This window comes from Oxyura jamaicensis, chromosome 1, assembly GCF_011077185.1.
Source record: "Oxyura jamaicensis isolate SHBP4307 breed ruddy duck chromosome 1, BPBGC_Ojam_1.0, whole genome shotgun sequence".
Classification (NCBI taxonomy): domain Eukaryota; kingdom Metazoa; phylum Chordata; class Aves; order Anseriformes; family Anatidae; genus Oxyura; species Oxyura jamaicensis.
Window position 1 is genome coordinate 47,477,862 of NC_048893.1, and position 24,324 is coordinate 47,502,185.

A 24,324-nucleotide genomic window follows, 5' to 3' on the forward strand; every position below is an offset into this window, starting at 1 on the left:
GGGGTTGGAAATGGACCCATCTGTCCACCGTGATTTTTGACAAATAATTTGACAGCACTGTGAGGGGCTTTTTGTGAAAGATGACTTTTCGACTAAAACTGGTCAGCCTGGCAGCCCCTTCAGGTGCCTCCACACACACCCAGTGATGTTGGTGGAGTTTCACCAGCACATGGGCAACACAAAGGACTGGTTGATCAGGTCCATCAAGTCTTGGTTTGCAAACTCTACTCAGCTAAGGGGTACTAACAATTGGACCCACAGGTCCTAACCAGACTGTGAAAATTACCTGAAGTCACAGGCAAAGTCACCCATGACTGACTCATATAAGGTGACTGGCTCATTCTTGTATGGGGTGTGTTGGGTGATATGGCTGTTGTTGACCTCAGACAGAGTACCACGGCTTTTGGTTTGAAACTATCAGCTTTAATGAGATGTTTTGTGAATTTGGCAACCTCAATGTTCTATAAGAAGTGTTTAATTTCACAGGTGGAAACCTAAGGACATTTGATATATCTCGTTTCTGCAACTCTGAACCAATTTCTTTTTGTCAATTAACACCTGGTGTTTTTGTCAGTACTAACCAATACTTTACATTTTAAACTCTAAAATCTTTGGCTCAGTTATGCATGGATGCAAGAAAATAAAAACATTATTTCTCTTGTTCACTACTTGTCCTCTGTTCCTCTGTCCCCACCATTCTCACACACATATCTGAAATGAGCACCATGCTCTGCCTTCCAGCCAAAGCCTTAAAGAATGCTCTTGTCTGTCTAATGTACCATATTTATTAATACGGGAATGTTAGGAAAAGTGAAGTATGCTACAGTCAGACTTTAGCTTCTGTAATAAAAAGAAGCAACCTCAACAGAGCAGTTCAAATGTATAACAGCTAAAATCTGGCCTATAAATTGGTGGTTAATAAATATGGAATAACATATCAGGTATTTGGCTAGGAATACCAGACTGCTAATAGCTGTAGTAAAGTGGAACTGGTTGCTCTCAACCAAATTCATACTTGTGCTTTCCTTATTTTCTCACAGAGAGATAAATGGCTACTCTCGGGGAATGGTTTTAAACAAAAAGAGGGGAGATTTAGATTAGAGGTTAAGAGGAAATTCATCACTAAAAGGATGGTGATGCAGTGGCACAGGTTGCCCAGAGAGGTTGTGGATGCCCCATCCCTGGCAGTGTTCAAGGCCAGGCTGGATGAGGTCCTGAGGAATCTGATCTAGTGGGTGGCATCCCCGCCCATGGCAGGGGGGTTGGAACTGGGAGGTCTTTAAGGTCCCTCCCAACCTGATTCTAGGTCCTGGTGGCCAAAACCCAATGAAGGGGGATGATCTGTGACTGAATTATCTCTGATGTGGTATTCCATATTTCTGCCAACACTATGAAAGTTTTGAAAGCATAATGCTGCAACATTTTTGCAACAGAGTAACATGAAAATCTGAATCGTGCTGGAAATTTGGGAGCAAAATCCATTTAATCAGGAAATGTAGCCTGGGAGGTGCTCTCTCAGTGGTATTTCACATCAATAAAAGCTTCTCTTGATTTGATTTATGTGTAGTGAATCTTCCCTGGAGAGCTTACAGGAAGTCTTGGGGCAGAACTGAGGCTGAGACATAAGTGGTAGAGCTGTAAGAGTGGAAGTGGTTTTCAACCAAAACATTATTGAAAATATATATATATATTGTTAAAACTGTTTTCCTCCACTATGATTTCTGTTAGTGAGGAACACAGTGTAGCATTTGAAGTCCCCCAGCAGCTCTGAATGCAATCTCTTTGTCATGGCTGTCCCCAGCCCCCTTCTCCGTGGTGCTGCAGCTGGGGGCTCAGTGTTCACATAGCCACAGGGAGCTGGGTGTCTGCGTGGGCCCCCGCAGGGCAGGGCCAGGAAGGCAGAGGGCTCCTACTCACTAATACCATTCATTGCTCAGGGAGATCCTTGTCCTCTCCTCTTCTGCATGGATCCCCGCTGGAGGCTCCCTGCCTCCAAGAACCCAAATCCAGTCACTTTGTACGGGGCTGAAATCACTGAAGGGCACATTTCAGTATTGTAAGGATTTGGGAACAATCACCCATCTGTTGTTACATCTAAACACAATTCTGTTTCAAAGTCTGTTGCAATTTATACCCTGGTTATTACCATAACTGAATGAGTGACTCTGGCTTGTCTTTGAACTCCCAGCTCTTTGTTGCCACCTCTCAACCAGGAGGCAGTTACCTGCCATATAATCACTCTTAATGTGTCTGAGAGCAAAGTCACACAAATTGCTGCCGAAGGTATGCCTGTTTGACTTTGTCCTCAGAGGGGCAAGAGTGTTTGTACAGTCAGTCGTGCCTGTCAGCTGGGAGGAAGTAAACACCCGCTGGGAAACAGTTGGAGCAGATTTTAAGCCTCTTTTCCAGTGTCCTGGCCATGTGGCAGCTCTGCATCCACACTGGTGCAATGTCAGCAAGGCTAGATCAGATCACCACCATCTGCTGTGCTTTGTGTGAGAGTGAGGGGCACTGGGGGCACCGTTGCCCTCTCCGTGCTGTAGCATGATCCTGAGCAGTGGGGCACAGAAAGGCTTCTGACCCTGCGCTGCCCCTCTCTTGGTGCCACATTTCAAGTCAGATGGCCTCTTCCCATCTCTTGCAAACGAAGCTCCAGTATGAGAAATGCCCTGTCCAGGTGGTGGATGGCAGTTTTCCTTCCAATCTGTGGGTTGGGCAGAGATCAGCTTCCCCAGGGAGGACAGGTATCATCAGTGGGTTGGGTTACCTGACAGGTGTGGTCACAGGTAGAGGCTAAATCCAGAAAAGAAAAGCAAGTGTGTATTTAACATATTTATCCAGGGTCCTAAGAAAAAACTGGAACAAAGTGGGCTATTAATTCAGCTGCAGGGCTGTGCCTCTTGAAGGTTATTTCAAGGATTTCTTCTTACACGTTTACAGTAAATACCTGCTTTCAATAGTCACAGTCTATTTTTTTTTCCAGTATACAATGTTTCTTATCTCCCTTTGTCTTTTACTATCAGAAGCCTTCAAGCACCTAATTCTGCACTGACTTTTGATTTCTCAGAAAGAAGTATTCATCTCACCTGCATCTAAAGAACAATATTCCATCTCGTCCATCTACAAAGAAGAAATTGCAATAACTTACAAGAAAGTACAGACTATAACACTTATTTTACTATAACTTAAGTACAATCTCAAAATTCTCAGATAGGTTTGAGCAGATCCTTACCTTTGCCACAGGAACCAGAGATCTGAAGCCTGTGAGCCAATTAGGTGGTTATTGACTGAATTTTGAATTGGCTCCACAAATAGCACCATTAGCCCAAGTGGCCCAAGCATCGCTCCTGTCTGCATGTTTTCAGCAATCTGTCTGCATCCCTCTGAAGATGTGAGCTTAGCTTTGCTCTTATTTATTCTTGGGTGAAGGAGAGATCATGTTGTACTTATTTTTAGATATAGTATAACCTACATTATTACAGAAAACACCTTTAGTTTCAGACAGGTGTACAGGAGAGGATGTGGAGCACTGCCAAACACAGCGAAGTTTCTTGCCATCTACTGGCAATGTAAGAGAAGAAGTAATCCATTCTACATTTTGTTGTGTTTATCAACTGATTTAGTACTCCTCTGTCATGGCTAATTACTTAAAAATAATTCTAGTTCTAGGTCTCAAAATCTAAGAATAAATTATGTTTGTGTATACCATCTAGGCCTGGTGTCACACTGCAGTGCAGACAGACCTCCATACAGTAGAATACTGCAGATTATAATTACCGTGGGAATGGATACACTGATTACATAAAAAAAATTGATAAAATATTAATCAGATAAAGGAAGGCAGCAGGCAGCAAAGATATCAACAAAGCACGTCTCACAATGCGTACATCTCTCTGCAAACAGGAAGGAAACCCTTGTGGTATCACTAGATGTACCACGTCACCAAAACAGCCAAAGTCACCACAGTGTCACTGTGCAGAAAGCTCTTTAAGCACGAGTAGGTGCATTTAGTACTTAACCCACCCAGGGACTCATTGGTCATGCTTCCCTTCTGGATATACACTTTCTGGACACATTGGTGGAGCTTTTTTCTGCCTGAGTTGGGCAAGAGCGAAGTCATTGAGGGTGATGTACTGAAACAAAACCAAACAAAACAGAATTTAGGCTCCTTCTCACTTCATTATAATGTGTTAAAAAGACTCGCAACTTCTTTTTTCTGTGTTTGTTTAGCTTTGTGAATATCAGAAATACCAAGACAGAACATGCTTTTGTGTCCTCTATTGTTCCTTCTGGGCTTGCTTAATGTTTAACTCTTCTTCCAAAAGCTGTCTGTGGTTACAGAAACAAATGCCAAAACAGTATGTGGCATAGATAAATAAAACATAAAGTGTTCTACTTCACAAGTGGCCATGTCCTTGACTGTTTAGCTACTTGAGGCATTTGGGTGATGGACAAACCAAACACCTTCACCAGCACCTTGTGGTTCAGGACCGGGCTCTGCTGGGACACCAGGCTGCTTGGTGTAAGGAGGATCTCTTGGTGCCCACTGACAGCCCTGGGTACCCACCCACATGCAAACTGAGCTACTGGACTGGAAATAGCTCTCTGGGGGTATTTTGGGGCTCAAGGCCTTTCCTGTGTTGTGTTTTAAAGAAAAGCGGTGTCTGGAGTGAGACAGGCTTTGTTCTCCTCCTGCGAGCTGAGCTCTCCTCCCATTTCCCCTCACAGATCCCTTTGCAGGATATGTTTTTATTGCACCCTCGCTCTCTTCGGTTCATGCAGAGTTATTCATTTCCTGACTGTATGTGACCAGATGCGTGGATGTTGTCAGTGGTGTAAATCTTTAGACTTCAGCTGAACCAAAAATCAGCTTGTGGTGTTTGATGTGTCGTGCTAATGAGACAAGGCTGTTTTGAAATTTCTGAGTTGTACAGAACTAAAAACTTCATCTGAGCCTGTAGGAAGTAACAATAATTCATCAAGACCATGACCCCATGTTTCTTTTTAAATACATATGTTATCTGATGTGGAGCTCTAGATGGGTTTTGAAAATACATTTTTTTTCCTTTTCTTTACAAAATTGAGTAATGTATATTCCTGTGTCTCCTTTTACTCAAGCAACAAATGTTGCTCTGATATCAGCTGCAGGGGTGAGATGTAATGTGGATGGCTGTGAAATCCCCTTTGACAGTTACAGCCAAAGTGAAAACATCCTTCCAATCCAAGAAAAATCTTTGCTCGCATATAGACTGCTTCTATTCTGTAATTGTTTTTGGTAAACCCAAACACTTCAAACAGATAACAAGCTTTTGAGAGACAGAAATCCTTCCCTGGAATCTTTTAAAATTCATAATATAAAGGCCATATCCCCAGGAGAATATAAGCAAGAGAGAAAACAGAAACAGTGTTGGCCCAGCTAAGGCCAATAAAATCCAAAATAACTGCACAGGCAGACAGCTTCCAATCCCTCTCACCCAGTTCCATTGATACCTGGGGGAATGGGGGAGTGTCCAGCGGGGTTTTTTTGTGGGGAAGGGGAGAGAATGGAGGAAAAACACTATTGCCCAAGGAGAAGAACTCCGAGGAAACCTGACAGGGATTGTGTTGCTATTAGTCCTCATCCATGTGATGTATGGTAAGAGTGGGTACAGAAAGCAGAAGGAAACGAAGGAAACAGAAACATGCTGATAATATGGGAATTTCTTCTGGAAGTGTTGGGAATAGTTAATATGACCTTTTTTTTTTTTTTTTTTTTTTTTTTTTTTTTTTTTTGTGGCCTCAAATCTCATTCTCATTAAGGTTAATGGACAATAGAGGCTGAGATCTAAGAATCAGCCAGTTAAGAGGTGGTGGTCCACAAAAGTGAATCCTGGCTATGTGATGGACAACCCTGAGGGCAGGGGAACAACTGGCTAGGGAAGGCATCTCGATGAGTTGCAGGAACCTGGACAAGTAGATTAGATTATTTACCCAACTGTTAGGCAACTACAGTTCACTGAGATGAATCCCACTCTTTCTAACAGCCGAAGGTTACTTCAGCCTACTGAGTTTGAGGTGCAAACACATTTTACCCAGGGAGCCAAAACTCCCTCTGAATTAAGTGAGATCATATGTGACAAAACTAAGATGCTGGTGATATAACTAAGCTTTGGCTTAAAGCGCACCTAGGCACTTAACTGCATCTATTTTAGCACAAAGCCTTAGATGTTTTCATCTTGCTTGAGCGATCCCTACAGAATTAGCTTTTCTGTAACATGAAACCCTATTGAAATGTGTAAACAAGCCACATTCAGCTGAATGCAAAGCTCAGCTACAGTTTCAATTTCTGTAAATTATGCAAGGATATAAATGATGAGTACATCAGTAAGCTAGACCAGAGGCTGATTCATTCATGTATTGATTCATGCATGGTTTATCTTTATGCCTTACAGGAAAAAAACAAAAACACAAAACAGAAACAACACCCCACCCCTCACCCCCCAGCCCCAAATTAAAATGGCTATGCTAAGCTATAAAACTTGAAAGTGGTGGTTGAGGGGGAAGAGTGATCCTCTGCTTGAGTGGCAGATGCAGCTATAAACTGTATATTAGCAGTCGTCTAATCTTCATCTCTTTAAACGTTTCTCAGTTGTGTGTGACCAAAACGGAAAAAATAATTAGCTTGAAAATTAGAGGAAATTCACTCATATTTTCTTACTTTAATGCTATGTGCTTGTTCATTATCCTTTTATTTTCTTTTTTCTTTTTTTTTTTTTTTTTTTCTGCCTTAAAATGCAAAGATAGAAAAAACTGTTTACATTTTTAAATCTTTGTAAAACCAGAAATAATAATAGTAAAAATTAATTCCCATGATCTGGAAGTGTGATCAAGCACATTTCTGATAGGTGTTGTAGATGGGCAAGTGGAAAAACAAGGAAAGAGGGCATTCAGATTTCCTAAAAGCCAAAAAAAAAGAAGAGAGAAAATATATCCATCACTTGCAACCATCAGCCAATAAAGATGTAGGAATGGCATACAATTTTCTTCAGTGCGTGGGTGAGTAAACCATAATTCCACACTCACATTATCTTTGATGATAAAATGTTGTAGATATGAAAGGATAATTATTATTTTTTTATCTTGAGAAGCTTTTGAGAAACAAAATATCACATCAACAGACTGTACATACAGGCAGTTTCTTGAATCATGAACTGTTTATCTGTAAGCTTAAACACAAATAAAAACCACTTACATAAAAGCAAACCATGTAAAGGATCTGCTTCTGATTCTTTCAGCTTCTATTTTCATTAGCTAATGCAGACACTGAGCAAACTGTATGTTGTTTGTCATTAAGTATGCTTTAGTCATCTGCTATTTTTGCATTTTTTTGATTGGCTGCTGCTATGGGAAAGGAAAGCTCTGTAATGGTTGTACATAAGAAAAATAACTCCAACACTGTACTGGGGAAAACTATGCTTTCATCTAGCTTCATCTTCACCACCCCCATGTTATTAAGTTCTTTACTTTGGTGGAATAGTTTTAAGCACAGCATTAGTAATATCTACTTTCATGTACACAGTTTTCTCTTCACAGGTTGACTGTCAGTGTTACTCTGTACACCTGGTACATGTCAAGAATGTCAAGGTATAGTGTTAAATAGTTGTTCAAATTACATGCAACCACTTCTGCAAAATGTGACTGCTAAAACTAACTCAAAGGAGAAATTTATTTTCAAAGGCAAAAGATAAGTAAAGCCAGATTTAAAATATGAATACTTTCTCCACCCATCCTTTTTATTTGTTTGTTTGCTTGTTTTATCTGATTGCAGCTGAGAAAGTGGGACTGAACTTGTTTCATAATTGCACAGGGAACTCTGACTCCTTGTAGCTCTCAGCAGCAAGGCTCTCTTAAAAGCACTGTCCTTTGTTGATGTTTGAAATGGAGGTCTCTCATGCCGGTCTCTCATGCTCCTCATGCTCTTTCAAAAAGAATAAGAATTCTTTTTGAAAAGCCCAGAACAGCTTTTCAAAATGCCAGCTGTCCACTCTCAATGCCTGTACACATTTTTGATAGACAAGAAACACATAACATCTTTTCATTTAACCTAACAAACAGTGTATAAAGTCTATATGCCAAGAGTTGGTTTGGTTTCATCATTCTCAGGAATGGAGAAAATGACACAGTAGCAACATTTCCTCTCTTTACAGTGTGGCTTCCAGCAGTAGGTGTTCTGTAAACACTCTTGAAAATCTTCACTCTGCCTTTTTAATGATGAAATGCAATATATATAACTCCCAAAATACCAGATAAGGTCAAGTAAGAATATTCCCCTTCCCTGGTTAGCCTTTTCACTCAACTTTCAGAGGAAAATCAATTCAATTCTCTAGTGAGCAGTTTAGCAAATTTCCCATAATGAGGGAAAGAAAGTAAAATGCCTGAAGAGCAGAAAATTGAAATGCTGAAGTTTTGATCCTGGATTTGAAGCTAATATATGCAATTAGCAGTGTTTTTTGTCACAAAGGGAAGAGTCACAAGAAGAAAGGATGGCACACAGAGCAAAGAAGAGATCTGGGGAAAGACTGAAAAAATTATGCTTCAGTCATCTTCAGTCACACAAATCCTTCCTAAAAAGTAAACAAAGCACATGAAAAAATGAGAGAGAAAGAAGGAGAAGTGCAGCAAACAAACAGACAAACACTTCTAAACAATTTCTTCCAGGTTATCTCACTGTAGGCAAAATTTAATGCTATCCCATCAGGCAGGCAACATTCAAAGGAGGAATTCCCAGTGTGCAGGAGCCATAATAGGGATGGAGATTTGATTTCCATCTGCATTCTTTGTTTACTAATTTTTTTTTTTTTTTTTTTTTTTTTTTTGGCTTGACAGGTTGCTTACAGATCTAGGAGAGCATTCAATGGCTATTTGTTAATGCACATTTCCTTAACCAAGAACTTTTTTTTTGTCCTGGCAGCCCCCATACATGGACTACACGTTGCTAGACAAAGGGGTAATTTAATGAATCTTCTCTGGTAGAGCAGAAACGTCCACACAAAGAGAAGCATGTGTATGATGATCCATAGATACTAGTAACCTTTCCCTGTGCTGTCAGTGGTCTCACAGAAATAAAATCAGAGCCTGGCAAGAATCAGCCTTAAGAAAGTATTGGGCAGTCTTGGAGACTCTGCTAGTGTTACCTCATAGTCACTGGCTCCTTTGTGCAGAGCGGAAAGGTGAAGTCTCAAGGACCTGGGCTCAGACACACACTGTTCATTGATTTTGTTGCAGATGTCCATGTGAGGGTATTACAAACCATCATAAGCTTGAACTCATGTGGAAAGCAGAGGCCTCCTCTCACCTTTTTTTCCTCTCTTAATAATAGATGAAACACCTATGTGAATAATTTTTTAAATGTTTGGAAGAGTACAGATGATATGTATTGATGATAGCTCATTTCAGAGAGGTGAGATTCTCAGAGAAGATGCCTCTGACTTTCTTATGTGAAAGCATTTATTCCCAAACTGGAAAGATGCTACTCATGATAGTTTGCAGCTTAGATTGGAGCTGAAAAGTATCTCAACTTGTGAGATCCTCAGCAGAGCAGTTGGTGGCAATAACTCTCTCCTGTAAGGAGGCAGGAATGAAAGTAGGGTAAATTTTTTATGTTCCTTTTTTTTTGATTTCAAAATGTTCAGTGAATGCATTTTATGAATTTGATTGTCCTGCCCATTTAGTCTTTTAGCAAATGTGATTTCTTTCTGAATAATAATACTGAAATTTATATAAAGTAAAAATATAAATGTTTTATTTAAAAGTATATGTAAATATAGTAGGCATTTAGGCATCTGTGTATCCATTTAGTTTAGCAAAAAAATGTCCTGTCTCCATTCTATCCTTCTGTTTCATGATTTTCCCCGGTTAAAGGAAAAAACAAAAACAAAAACAAAAACTCATGGCTTTAACTTGATTATTAAAGATATATTGGTTCAAATTAAAGTTATTTCTGTTTGAATCAATGCATGGAGTCAGAATACAGCTATAAAAAATGCTCATTATGTAATGGTGCTTCACTGATTTTTTGTTTAGTATCCTGTTATTGACAGCTAGGCTGAGCATGATTGCAGGTAGGCAAGACCTCCTTTAGAGAAAAATAGGACTATCATAGTTCTCCAAACATTCTCTGGTTGCTTGTATTAATTTGTAATGTCCTGTTTTGTTAGAATATGCTTTTTGAAAGAAAAAAAAAAAAAAAAAAAAAAGAATTTTGACTAACAAATGTCCTTGAGCAAGTCATAGTCCTCTGACACTTTGAACCCTATCAAAACTGCTTTGCTCATCATTCACAGTAAGCTGACTGGCAGTTCTTTCCTGTTTGCCCAAAGGATACAGTAATTGCTTTGACTGTGGCTCTTTAGTGGGGATCACCATCCTAGAGAACTCCACCATGTAGTAGCAGCTTTGGAGACCTGCTGCCAGCAGTAAGGAGCAGCTCCTGTCTACTTACTGACCTCACTCAGGAGTGACTTGAAATACATCCATGAGTGCTGATGTGGGAATACCGTTGTCGAAATGGCCTTTTCCAAATTGTCCCCTGTGAAAAAGAGATGTGTCACACAGAGGTGGCACAGGGTGAAAGGCTCATACCAGCTTCTCATGATTCATGCAGGGTAATGGGTAGACACATGCAGGGTAATGGGTAGACACAGAAACCTACTGAGGCTGCTTCTTAGTCAGTACTGCTTCTTTCCTTAGTTGACAGTGTAATTCAATCCACTGCATTTTTGATGCCAACTTCTTTCTACATTGTGCTTGTGATGTTACATAGCTTGCCAGCAAAGGCTGTGTGATCCCCCATCCAGTACTGTGAAATTAATGAATTCTGTAATTGAAGGTTTTATAACAGTTCTCTGCTAGTGCTAGAAATGAGGATTGGTTTATCTGTCAACAGATTATGGGATACATAGAGTAGGAGGAAATAGTCTCCAGGTCTCCAAAGGCAAATTAGATGTACCCAGGGATGGAAATCTGGAAATGAATCCAAACTGTTCAAAGTGTTCAAAAACACTTAGGTATCCATACATCATTCAGCTAAAGGACTGGAGTGCGCCTCCAGTGGCATTCCTTCAAGACTGCTGAAACCATGGAGGCCTGAGGTTACTTGGGTTATTTACGCACTCTGTACATTGAAAAATGGATGAAGCAGATGGTATTTGAAATTTCCCATAAATATAATCATAACTCTGAGCTTCCTGGCTTTAAAAATTATTTGTGAATAACTGGACCAATCTGAACTAGGCTTTTTGCCATAACATTACTTATCTGTGCTGTCTAATGCATTACAGCTTAATGAAATTTGTTACCTAAAATATAATAAATCATTGTAGGAAATATAAAATAGTGCTTCCATTTTCAAATGGTGTTTCTCAATGTATTTTTGTTTGTTTTGTCCTATAATTTGTTTAATTGACATCTTACTTTTAACTCTACTGGAATCCAATTACGAAGAGATGCAATGGACTATTCTCAACTAACCCATCAGTCCCATTATATTGTTTCTGGATGAGGCAATTTCGAAGTTAGATAAGTTGTCTGATGGTGGCTTTGACAAACCATAGAAGGGTCCTCAGCTTTCTGAGATGTCTGATTCAGTTTGAGCTACCAGATTAACTGAATCAGGCATAGATTTGCCAGCAGCATGGATGCCCATTGATCCCCAGTTGGCTACAATTTCTGAGGTTGTACCTGATATGGTCATGCAGCAGTTCTTTGCTACATCAACATCGAATATTCTCTGGCACCAAGGTGCTACAGCAGAGCCAGTCTGGTCCCCTGAATCTGATACTAACCTCATATATAGACTTTATGCCTTTCTTATCTCCCAGGATGCAAAACAAGCATAGTCTGCACTGGGCAATATGTGCTGGCTAATTGACTACATGTACAGAATCAGCTTGCTGCATCTTCTGAGCTGCTTAGGCTTTTTGTAGCTGGCTCATACTGGGGGAATTGTCTGAAATAAGAAAGAAAGCAATGTTTTCATTACGAGTTATGGTCACTGTCCGCATGATCCTCTGCATTGCTCAGAGGCAAGCAATGCAGCCTGGGAGTAGCATATGTTTTCTCCTCTGCTCTGCACCTATGGAGATTGTTTTCTTCATTAGTTCTAAAGTTACATAACAGGTGAATCAGAGACACCCAAACTGAGATTTAAGAACTGTTTGTTTTCACCTTCCCTCCCTGCTTGTGTTTATTTAGTAATTATAGACAATAAATAGCAGGCAGCAACAGAACATGGAAGGAACAGTGAGCAGAGGAAATGAAAACCTGCTGCCCACTTCCACTGCAGAAACAGTGAGTGCAGACTCAATATAATTCAATATAAGCTGAGATAGTACATGATAGAAGAAGGACATGTTTCATAAATGGTTATTTTATATGGACTAGAAGGTGCGAAAAAAATTCTTTTCATCTTTGGAGAAAAGTTCACATAAAAATGACAACCAGTTAATGAAGCAGGGTATAATATAATTTCACTTGTGAATACTTGGCATGCTAAGGAAGGGCACTTCACAAAGACTAGCTTTAGCTGTGGGCTAATTTCCAGTGGTGGGGTGAAGGTGGGTGGGAGTGGGGTGAAAAGCTTTTCTAGGAACAGTCAGAAGAGGCTTTTGCTTTTACTTTGGATGCTCTGAATCTTGCACTGGGGATGGCAGGCTCTCCACTGGCAAAGGAGAAAAGCCAGTATGACCAGTGCCATGTGCCAGCAGCCAGCCTTAGGGGAGACTCCTGTATGATTGTATTTCTGAGCCTATGCACATTCGATACAGCAGTTGGTGTCTGTGTCACAGTCTGTACAGTTTGCTGTGCATTTAGACATCAATTGTATTTAAGGTATGTAAATAATGTTTTCAGAACAATGAACCAACAACACTTCCTAGAAATACAGCAGAGAACACAATTCTGGCATAAGCCCTTTATTTTTAAGTTTTCAGTGAGTTTTTTTTTTTTTTTTTTTTTTTTTCTCTTTTCTATTTTAAAACAGCTTCCAAACAGCAACTCTTGCCAGGAAAAACAGAGCCATTCTTTCAATGACAACAATGCTCATTGTGTTTTCTGTAACATATGCCAGGATTTTATCACCAGGCCAGACATTAACCCCCTTGGTATCATTGTGAAAGGAAGCATCCATGCACCCCACTGACTTCTATTCCCTCTGGTGCTTCATTATGCCTCCTACCTTTAAATTTCATGCGTACTTCCTTGCCTAACACATCAAGAATATTTACAGAGCTGACCTTCCTTTTTTCCTCTCCTTTTGAAAAGGAGAATTTCTGCCTTCTGGTTTCCTAACAAATGCGTATAACATTTTTTTTTTTTTTTTTTTTCTCCTAAACAGAAGAAAACAGTTGGATAAGCAAGTCTTAAAACATTTTCTGTTTACTGGACAATTATCATTAGTGAATGTCCACAGAGGATACATTTGTCCACAGAAGTATTCATTCAAATGATACCTCTTCCAGTCAACAGATTTCAACATGGGGAAATCTAAGACAAGCAGTTACATATTTATGACATGCAAAAGCTCATTGGAAGTGATCCCAACATCCCTTCTATGTGTAAGGTACTGTAGTCACACAGTCTCACACAGATGTGGAAGGAAAGCCTCTGCTGATGATTCCCTGAACACCACGGCAAAGAGAGGCTGATCCTCCAACTGCCATATGGTTTCAGTGAGAGGGATGTGCTTCACTGAGTGCATATTTCTCCATGTACTTTGCAGTAAAGTATCTGTAGGACCAATTCTAAAAATACTGCAATGAGGCAATATTCTTCTGAGGGGAATTATTTGACATGCAAAGGTGTCAGTCACCAAGTAAAAGCATGTACTGAGGAGAAACTTCTGTAATGCTATAGCCATCTTTAGTTTCAAAAGGTTAACTGTTGTCTTTACTTCTTATTACTGTGCTTTCATGTAATGCTTTCCTTTAGATTTTAAAGAGATGGGTTGTATCTATCTGGGTTATCAGTGTTTCTGAAAGATAATACAAGAACTTTTTCCTTTGAGGACTGGAGAAGTAAAAGCAGATGCTGTAGAGGCATTTACCATTATTCATATTATAGAGACTGCTGAGGACAGCTAAAACCTCCTCTTTGCAGTACCTATGACTAAAAAGAGAAAGACGAACAAGAGGAAACCGGATGAAACTGAAACATACTCATTTAGATCCACAAGAACAAAACCAAGTGCAACACAAAGTTAGCCATGGGAACTCACAGTCACAGGGCATTATACTGAAAGAAAGTAATCAGTAGGATTCAGAGAGGAAGGCTCCGGAATAAAAATATCATTTGCAGTCGCTCTGGGTAGGATAACAATTATCTGTCCTCATACTTCAATATATGAGCTGATTACCAGCTGGGGAAAGTTTTAGATTTCCCCTAGAGCAGTAGTATTACACAATTGTCAAGTACACCACAGGGAATTTAATGTTTTCCTCTGGAACATCTGCCATAAAACATTGCCTGAGAAAGGATATGGAACCAGGCAAATTACCAGTCTATTTCAGTGTTAATAAATCCCCAAATAATTTTAGCAGGATTATGTATACTACCTTTTTGCAAATACTTGGAATTAGAAGGGTGAGATATGGATGTGTATGTGCACAATGGTGTGGATGTTTGAAAGGGCTCAGGAGGGTTGCTTTGAAGGACTATATTTGATTTTTTTTTTTTTTTTTGAATTAATGAGAAGATAATTTGAGCTTGATTCAGGCATACAAAAGGATATTAATCTGTCAAGTTAACATAAAAATACAGACCTGTTATGTTAGATACCCTAGGCTTAAGGAGGAGAAGGAAAGATTTTAGAAATGAATAATTAAAACAACATCAAAGTAATATAGCTACTGATTTTCTATAAATCTATTGATATTGTTGGTATTGGTCTTATTATTTCTAGTTAGACAGATTGATAGCCACTTTTATCATCCTTCTAGGTGTCTTATCAAGTTCTGGTGTGTGCAGCAGAGCTGATAAGAGATGAGAAATGCCACCCCTGGGATCTCCATGGATTATTTTTATGCACGGCTGTTCAATGACAGCCAGTCACAGAGAGCTGGAAAGTAGTTTTATTGTTCTGGTGGGGCAGCTGCTATTCATCCTCCACAAGCAGAGTAGAAAAGGATGCACCTGCCATTGTGTGACAGATTGAAATTTAATTTCTTGCAATTTTCAGACTTCATTGGTGTGCTAAAGGGCCATCTTCAGGGGATCGAGAGGCCAATGAAAGGAGAGAAAAAGTAAGGGGTAAATGACCTCTTAGGCCTCTGAAGCAGATGCTGAAGTAAGAAGTGGTGCCACACAAGTTAGCATGCAGGAACAGTAGAGAATAAATTGTTCTCTGACTGAGAGTAGCAGGGAAGCACAAAATATCTCAAGTTTTGCTGCTTTTATCTTGTCTCAGGGACCTTTCACAGAGCCTCACCCTGGGAGGTGAGACCATCCTGCCTCCTGGTGAGAAAGGAGTATGTCAAGAGCAACTCCCTGACTTGGCAATAACATAAAAAGTCTGTAATACTTTGCGTTCCCAGAATCATTCCCCTCAATCGTTCAGCCCGGCTTTATATAGTCTCTCTTATCTCTTCAAGGAACAGAAAGCAATTATGATTTTTATACTTCATGCTATAGTCTGCAGTATGGTCCCAGGCTGCCTTCTGTCATCAAGGCCTTTGGCCTGAAAGAGTCTTACTTTCAGAGCAGCTGGGACCACTGTTTGGTTGGGAGCATCTATCAAAGTCTTTCTGTTTGACTTAGCTCTTCCTTCTTCCTACTGCTGTTCTTCATTTTTACTTCTGCCTTTCTCCTTTCAAGTATCATTTTTGCCCAGAAACAATGAAGAAAGCATCAAAATATCACTCTTTTTTTAGCCTCAAGGCTCAGCAAGCAGGATGTCACCAAAAAGAACCTGAAGCATATTTGTTTGAAAACAAACAAAAAATAAATAAATATATATATATATATATTCACATAATGGTTCTTAAGCATGCTCATTGTATTACCAGCTTTAATTTTACTTTATTATCATGCTTGCGTTGGCTTTATGGATAGTCATATATTTAAGCAGATTCATAAATGAACTGCAAAGCCATAAAGGAAAGCAAATAAACCAACCTGGTTTAAAGCAAAGTTTGTAATAAGTGTAAAACATTTAGCAGAAAGGTACCGTGTGTTTTATGCTGAGAAATTTTACTTATTCATTTATTTGATTAAAAGAGAAAAAGCTGAATTATACATTCTCTATTTATAATTTAAATTTGGAGATGGTCACTTAAAATAAAGTTAGTGTCCTTCTGCATGTGATGAGCTAAAATTGTATTGCCCAGTGGTTAGTCTGTGTCTTTGCTTGATTGTATGTAAACAAGCCTGATCTCCATTTTCCATTACAAAATGGATCATCACCTCTCACTGCTATCTGGATTTTGATTATTTGTCAACAATGTTGTTTTCCGCTGTCAGCGGCTGTACGTAATGGCATGGCTTGTGTGGGTATGCCAGACAAATGACATTACTTAGTAACTGTTTTTATGCACTGTCTGGTGTAATCTAAGAATAGCAGCTTGAGTCTAAACAGATTCTGAACAGTAACATATTACCCAGATACATCTATGAATAGGGCTATATGAAGGACTGATCCTTCATTTTGAGTACTAAATATGATTCAGAGCAGAGTCTGAAGAATCATGTGCAGTATTTGAAGGTGAAACTTCTCCCTCCAAGGAGAACTTCCTAACTAATGGAGTATAGAGGCCTGAGGGGTTAGAAACTGCACAACAACTGCACAAACAATGACACATCTGAATGGGTGGTAGACTGACAGGACCATGATTGCCTCAATCTATTCAGGAAACAACATCATAAAGGACAGATGTTGAAGGACCCTTTTTTAGGGAAATGTTGCAGTGGCTAAGGCATGTGTGATTCTGTGATTCAGTGATTCTGGTAAATGGCAAGGATATCTCCAACAAAAGTCTACAATCTCCTACATGGAGTTGTGGAATTGAGGCAAGGAACTGGGGACCAGCAGTGAAAAACATGTCAATTGTTTGGAGATGCAGGTCATACTGTCAGAGAAGATTAAGGATTAAATCAATGTTATTTTTCCCCTCTTCTCTTCAAGTATTATAATAAGCCTCAGGCTTTCCTTCTTGTTAGAGACATCCCAGAATGTACTACTTTGGGATGTCACAGATACCTGTATCTCTCGCAAATTTTTGCCATTACAGAGTGCTCTGAAATAATCGCATTGTAAATAAATTATCCCAGTCTGACAAAATGCTGGAAATAAGAGGTCTTCTAAGAATCTGGAATTTCCATATATATATATTTGTAAGTGGGATGGATTTTTTCTTACTTTGTTCATCCCCTTTAGTTGAAGGAAGGACAGTCAACAGACTTTAAACAAATTTCATTTTTACTTGTGTTTTGCAACTCACTCTTTGTGCTTGTTCTTTATGATTATTTTCTGTGAATATGGAGTAGTCTGTTGAATGTACAAAAATATCTCTGATGTTTCCAAGATCAGAAAGTATATATTAAAGACTTCTTTCATGAATCAAGCAAACTGCTGGAAGAAAGCTGCTATCTCAATCTACAGTTGTTGGCATTCTCCCATAAAAGAGTTTTCCTCTTTGGCTTACATTAGATATTGCAATACATGCATCAGCTGAGCTGAAAGGAAAGGAATTTCATAGAAGAAGTTTGAGCACACAAAAATGCAGATCTTTGCATTTGCTTTTAGCAGAACAAGAAGGTTTTAATGCTGGGGAAAAATATGTTGGAAAATTACCTAAGCCAGACAAAACATTTTATCTGAACTCTGCTATTTGGTAGTATTTTATAAAACAAAAGGTGGCAGCTGAAAGGAAAGGAAAGGTAAAATGTACACTGATAGGTTTGTTAGTTTTAGGCAGCATATTCAAACCATGCCTTGAGTACAAACAGAATGCTGGCTTGTGGTAGACCACAATTGGAAAGGTTTGCTTGAAAAATGGTAGTTTTTACCTGTTTCTGAAAGCAAATAAACTTTCCAGTCCTTTATAAAACTATTTTGAAATTCCAGCCTAACATCAGCTAAAACCTGCCAGAGGGCAAAGGAGAGATTGCAACTAGGGTAGAGAGCTACTATTACTGGCCTTTACACCTACTGCTCTCCTCCAGAAAATCAGGTTAGTCCTTTTGTCCTGCTGGGTGCAAACAGGGGAAGAAAACAACAAGATTTCCAAGTCAGCACTGGAGGAAGGCCCGGGACAGCTTTACATTACTCTTTTGCCATTCCCAGTTGCACTCACAGGCAGTGAGTGTATCAAATGCTGCTCCACCAAGCAGACAGCATAGGCTTGCAGCAGTCAGTCCCACTTCAGAAATTTGCAAGTTTAAATTACTTCTAGAACAGAAAGAAACACACAACAACAACAACAACAAAAAATCCAGAAAGATACAGATAGGCTTTTGCATGCTACTATCAGAGCAATAAACAGAAGCATTCATAACTGCATTTACTTGTTAGATTTTTTTCAACCCTTATTTTAAGAAAATGCTTTTGCTGACAAAATGGAAACGTACAAAAATGGTCACATGTGTAAAAAGAAATATGAAAATGTACTTCTGCAAATCAGTATTATTTTGGTATGAATATTCAAAACTTTTTTTTTTTTTTTTTTTTTTTTTTTTTCTGTTAAAATCCCCCTGCTTTCTGAATTTGGTTTCAGAGTCACCCTACAAATCTAGCTTTAAATTTTTTGAAAAACCTCAGAATGTCCAAAGTAAAAAATAAAAATAAAAATTAATTTACCAACTGTAGCTACCATAAAGCTGTTCTCACTGCTATGATTATTCCTCTTTAATGAAGCCTTTTTGGAAATCCTGGGGAGACAGTTTGTGCTCCCCCTGAGAAGTAATATTTTTTTAAAGACTCAATCTGAGAAAGAAGATGTTTGCATCATTTGCAACTATAGCTTAAAAACTCAACTGTTTCACAAGCTAGAATGCAAGACACCTTTTAATAGTTTAAGTTTTCTTCAATAGCCATATTGCTCCACTATCTATGTTTTCAAATCATTTTCCAGGCACATTGTGGTAGGGTAGACGGAAACTTTATGAGCAGCCTTTAGCTATTAGCACCGTTTGTTTGATATGTATGACAAACCTTGCCTTTTTAAACTGCAAATATGTGGTTTAGGATTAAGTAAAATTTAGCATATTTCTGCACCACTTTAACACTACCATTCCCAAATTATATGAATACTATAAAAGGTAGATTTGATGCTTTTCACAATTCTATTTTCAAATAAATTTATCTGAATAATACACATTTTAAAAATCTTACTCTAAGGCCAAGTCTGGGTCCATAAAATGAGAGGTTCTTTTGCTTTGGTTTTGGTTAGATAAACAGGACAAGACGAAATGCTGAAAACTGGTCTACCACATGTACAGGTGTTCTTCCACTCATTGAAAAATCTGATCAAGAGGAGTGAGTTCAGATAAGCTATATATAAAACTGAAAAGGGATAAGAAAAGCTTATGTGGCTAACAGGAACTGAATTAACCTGTATGTGCAACTACCAACTGACATTTTCTTATGATTTCCAGAGCATTAAATCATGATGCAAATGATTCTGGACCTTGAAATCTCCAGGTACAATTCTACAGTGTTACTGTAGCTAACAGAAGTGAAAAAAAACACAAGCGTGGAAGGGTGTGAAGAAGATGACATGTTTTAAACAACAAGAAATGGGAACAGAGGCCTCAGAAGGAGATAAATGTTGTTATCTGGAAGGACTTGTCACAGAAAATCACAAGAGAATCATATAAAGATTAACAGTTTTCACTAGGGTCTACACCAAGCTTGGGTTTGATCAATCCTTTTTGTTACAACACTTGTCCTCTCAATTGCACTGCATATTTGGATAGCAGGCTTCCCCTGCTTAGCAAATGCCTTTAGCTATACATAGTATAGTCAGACAATCTCTCTGGTTAAAATGTTTCTGGTGTGTACTGATAAAACTCCCAAACCAAGAATATTTTTGAGATGTCTTACTGTCTTCACATGTATACATGAGCAGCTCTGTCAGATCCTGTGCGTTCTTGTGGCTTGCATTGTCTGGGGTGAGGGGAAGAAATTAAATCCAAATCCAAAAAATCTTGTGACTTAACTCTATGGCGGATCAACAAACTTAAATTGGCAAGCAAACGTTTGACAGATTGGTAAGCTACCTTAAAGGAAAGAGGACCTGAATATTAGTCACATGTACTGCAGGTAAAGAAAATAGGCCTACTGAAGAAAACAAGAAAATATTTTTCTGATAAACACGTATACATTCAGCATGCAAAGCTTTCTATAAACTAGATAATGTGTTTTAACATTGTAGTTCTATAGCCAATACACTTGAGCATAACAGCTTTCCCTGGTGAAAACAATATCAATTTGGCGAATTATTTGATAATACATTTATGAGCAGCTCTAATGGTTGCAGCAGAATGTAGATCTTAATTTGGACTGCTTAGTTTTTTAAAATTTCCATTTCCAAATATAATAATATTCTTGTATAGCCAGAGATAATCAAATCTGATAACAGAATCATCTTTTTGTAATAGACTTTGCATCATGTGTCATCCTCCCATACTTTCTTTTTTCTTTTCTTCTTTAACATTTTCATTCTTCTGGTTGGCTGAAAATTATTTGAGATAGGTACTTAAAGAAAAAAAGTGCAATCAATTTTGTAATATATTTTGTATATTCAAAAACAGTCTTTTATAGTGTAGTTCTACATGGAGTTTTCTTTTCTTTCTTTCTTTTTTTTTTTTTTAATCTTATTTTTTTTTTGGTAGTTCATTCTAATCATAAAGTGGTTAATAAAACAGTTCAGTTCTATTCAATATTTTCTTACACCCAGCTAAATCCCAAGACGAGTTTTAGGAAATTTAGATGTTTTTCCATTTCAACAGAACAACAGTATTGTTGCCTAGAGTGAAATCTCTTTGTTTTGGCTGACTAAAAAGATACATATTATATGTGAAAACCCAAATAACTTCTATTTGTTTTTCTGTGATATAGAAGTAATTTCCCAGTATTTCAGTGTTCTGATTTTCTTCTGACTGAAAGTAGATATCTAACCATATCTAAATGGATAAGATACCAAAGTGTGAGTGCTTTTAATTAAAAAAAAATCTTAAAGAGACACAGTCTTAATCTTCAAGTTTAATTTATTTTTTATTTTTTAAATAAAAGGAAAGAAAATGAACTTTTCAAAGAAATTGAAATAGAGATTGTTTCTAAGGACATTTCATTTTTGTCATAGAATTTCAGAAATGCTAGGCAGTCATAAAGAATGCACCGTGATCTTCAGAAATCTGAGAAGCATTTACAGGTGATCTACTATCTCCCTCAAAAAGGTTGTCTAGATCTGCTGACACTGACATTGCTAATATGGTTTGTATGGGGAGAGTGCAGCCATGACTCTGTAAAATCAGGAGGGTCTCTAACAGAGGGAGATACTATTCAGTATTAAATATTTTTCTGCCCACTCATCCCCATCACTACATTGCCATTTCAGATGAATCACTCTTCAGTACATGGTTATCTTTGCATTAAGCAATGATAAATATCTTAGACTGTACCTTGTACTTTATGACTACCACTTTAACACTGCTGTTTCCATGGAAATAGGATGATTAGTTCATTGCATTGACTTACTGCCCTGATTTTTTTTTCCCCTCTTTTGCAACACCCCAAATATTTGATAGTTTCCCAGTTAAAAATTTCTTTGTTCTATATACACAATTTCACAGATTCCTCTATAACTTCTGTCTGAGCTGTAGCAGCTCTTACAGGAAAAAAAAAAAAAAAAAAAAAAAAAAAAAAGCATCTATGTTTACATTTGATTTTAAGTGATAGTGAATCTGCCAAAATATTAGGGAAACTGTTTCAATGTTTGATTGGAGTCACTAGTGTCATATTTAGTTTCATTTTCCAGCTTCAACTGGTTCAAAATTTACCTTTTTCAGTCTTCAAGACCCACACCTGTCCTCCTCAGATTGTCTAAGATAAAAAGTGATGTCCCTGAGGACCACTTCAGACAGCTGCATAAGTCCCATAGGGCAAATTTAATGAGAACTTGTTGATCTAAAGCAATCTAACCTATGCAAATTCTTTCGAGCCTGTTCTGTTCTCTACCCTTTTCTTTCCCTGTTCTAATCTGAGTTTTCATTCCATCATCACTGACGTTAAATGTGATATCTGCATGATTGCCATTGACCTTCTTATTGAGGAAGGAAACAACAGGAATTAAACATTTGAGTTTTCTTAATTCATTTGTCACTTTTTCTTCTTCTTACTACTGATGTTATTACCAAATGACTATGACTCACCTCTCTTTACTCATTCTGTACAGTGCCCTTTATTCTCCTGCCCCCATGTCTGTGCTCTTCTTTCATACTCATTCTTATTACTCTGCCTAGTTTCCACTTTCTAACTGTGCCACTACTAGGTCTGAGATTATTGAACAACATAAGGTTAGGCCAGTAGGGCTCTTTCAATGCTTTTTATTCTCTCTCCATGTTGAAACAGCTTGAATCTGAGTCTTGACAATTGTTTGAGAAATTGCTTGCAGTCCTTACCTATTTTTTGTTTGTTTATTTTTTCTTTTTTTGTTCTTTGGGTTTCAATTGTCTCTTGTAAACTTTGGGATTCTATCTCTGCATGTACTGAACTCTGCCTCTTGAATTTCACTGGTGTTTTTGCTGTTCCCATCCTCCCCTTTGTAAAGATCCTGAACTACAATTTCATGGTGATTTTCACCTAAGTCACTTATCAACCTTTTATCCTCAATTAATCCTGTTCTACTAGAATTCCTCTCTATTGCTTCCAACACACCCAGAACTGTCACCTGTCCATATATTGCTGTTTTATTTTCCCAATGAAAAGATGACTGATTAAAATCACCGAGGCAGAGATCTTTTGGTGGAAGCTTTTATAAAGCTTCATACTCTTGATCATCTATTCATGGTGGTCAGCCTGGTCCTCCATTTTAGTTAGCATGTTTGGTCCATCTTCTATGGGCACTTGTTTCATCTGGCTTACCCTGTGATTTCAAATCACTTTTCCTCACTTTCCTCATATGTCTTTAATGAGCAATCTGTATTCCATGAATTTGTCAGCTTATGAATTACAGGAAGTCTTTATTATGCCAGGTAAATCACATTTTTGATCATGTTGCAAGAATATATATATTTTTCTGATTATTCTTCCAGTGGTCTATACACATACAGTTTTCAGCAAACTGAATAACTACACTTTCTCTTGTTCCTATTTTGATTCTGTCATTATGGGTGGCCAATTGGCTCCTCTTAGAAGTTTCATTCCGTTTACCCTAAAACTACCCCAATAAGGTTAGCAAAACCTATGAAAAATGATAGTTTTTTTTTTTTTTTCAAAGTTGTACTGCACTGTTACCATTAGAAAGTAGAATATAATATTGAGACAATCAAGGTCCTCATTGTGACAGCAACTATTTATCTATGCATTACATTTCAGCCACATATGTGCCTTTTGGAACCATTATTAATGGTTGATATGATTATGTAGGCAAATCATAAGCCTTTTTTTTTTTTTTTTCCCTGAGAAAACTTATCTCTGTTTTGGCTCTTGCACTTATTTTCATGTGGATAAACAGCATGGCAAAGGTAATATAACAGATCATTTTGTCTGACAAGTTACTACTAAGCTACTCAAATGTTTCCCTACCTGTTGTGTCAGAATAAGAAGAGTAATGTCATGGACAGCACTTTTAGATGAAGCATGGCTCTCTATTCTGCTTACAATTCCTGATACCAGACATCAGACAGTTCTATCATTTGATGTCGACTCCAGTTTTGTATGAAAATATTAACATAGCATGGTAAAATTCACCAAGTGTATTAAAAATGATAAGGAAAAGGTCTGAGGTCAAAGCCAAGCTGGTGCTTGTTCATTTGCTTTTTCTCTTGCTCTCCTGTTACAGAGATGAATGAGAAAGGCTGACCAGGAGGCCCAGAATGCTTTGTCTAAGACCCTGCCTACAGGGAGTGCCATGGTGGCATTCAGCAGCCTGGAGCTCTCATGGCTTCCTCAGGTACCATGCAGCAAGCCCTAACCAAATGCTATGCATAGAACAGGAAGGAAGGAAGGAAGGAAGGAAGGAAGGAAGGAAGGAAGGAAGGAAGGAAGGAAGGAAGGAAGGAAAGAAGGAAGGAAGGAAGGAAGGAAGGAAGGAAGGAAGGAAGGAAGGAAGGAAGGAAGGAAGGAAGGAAGGA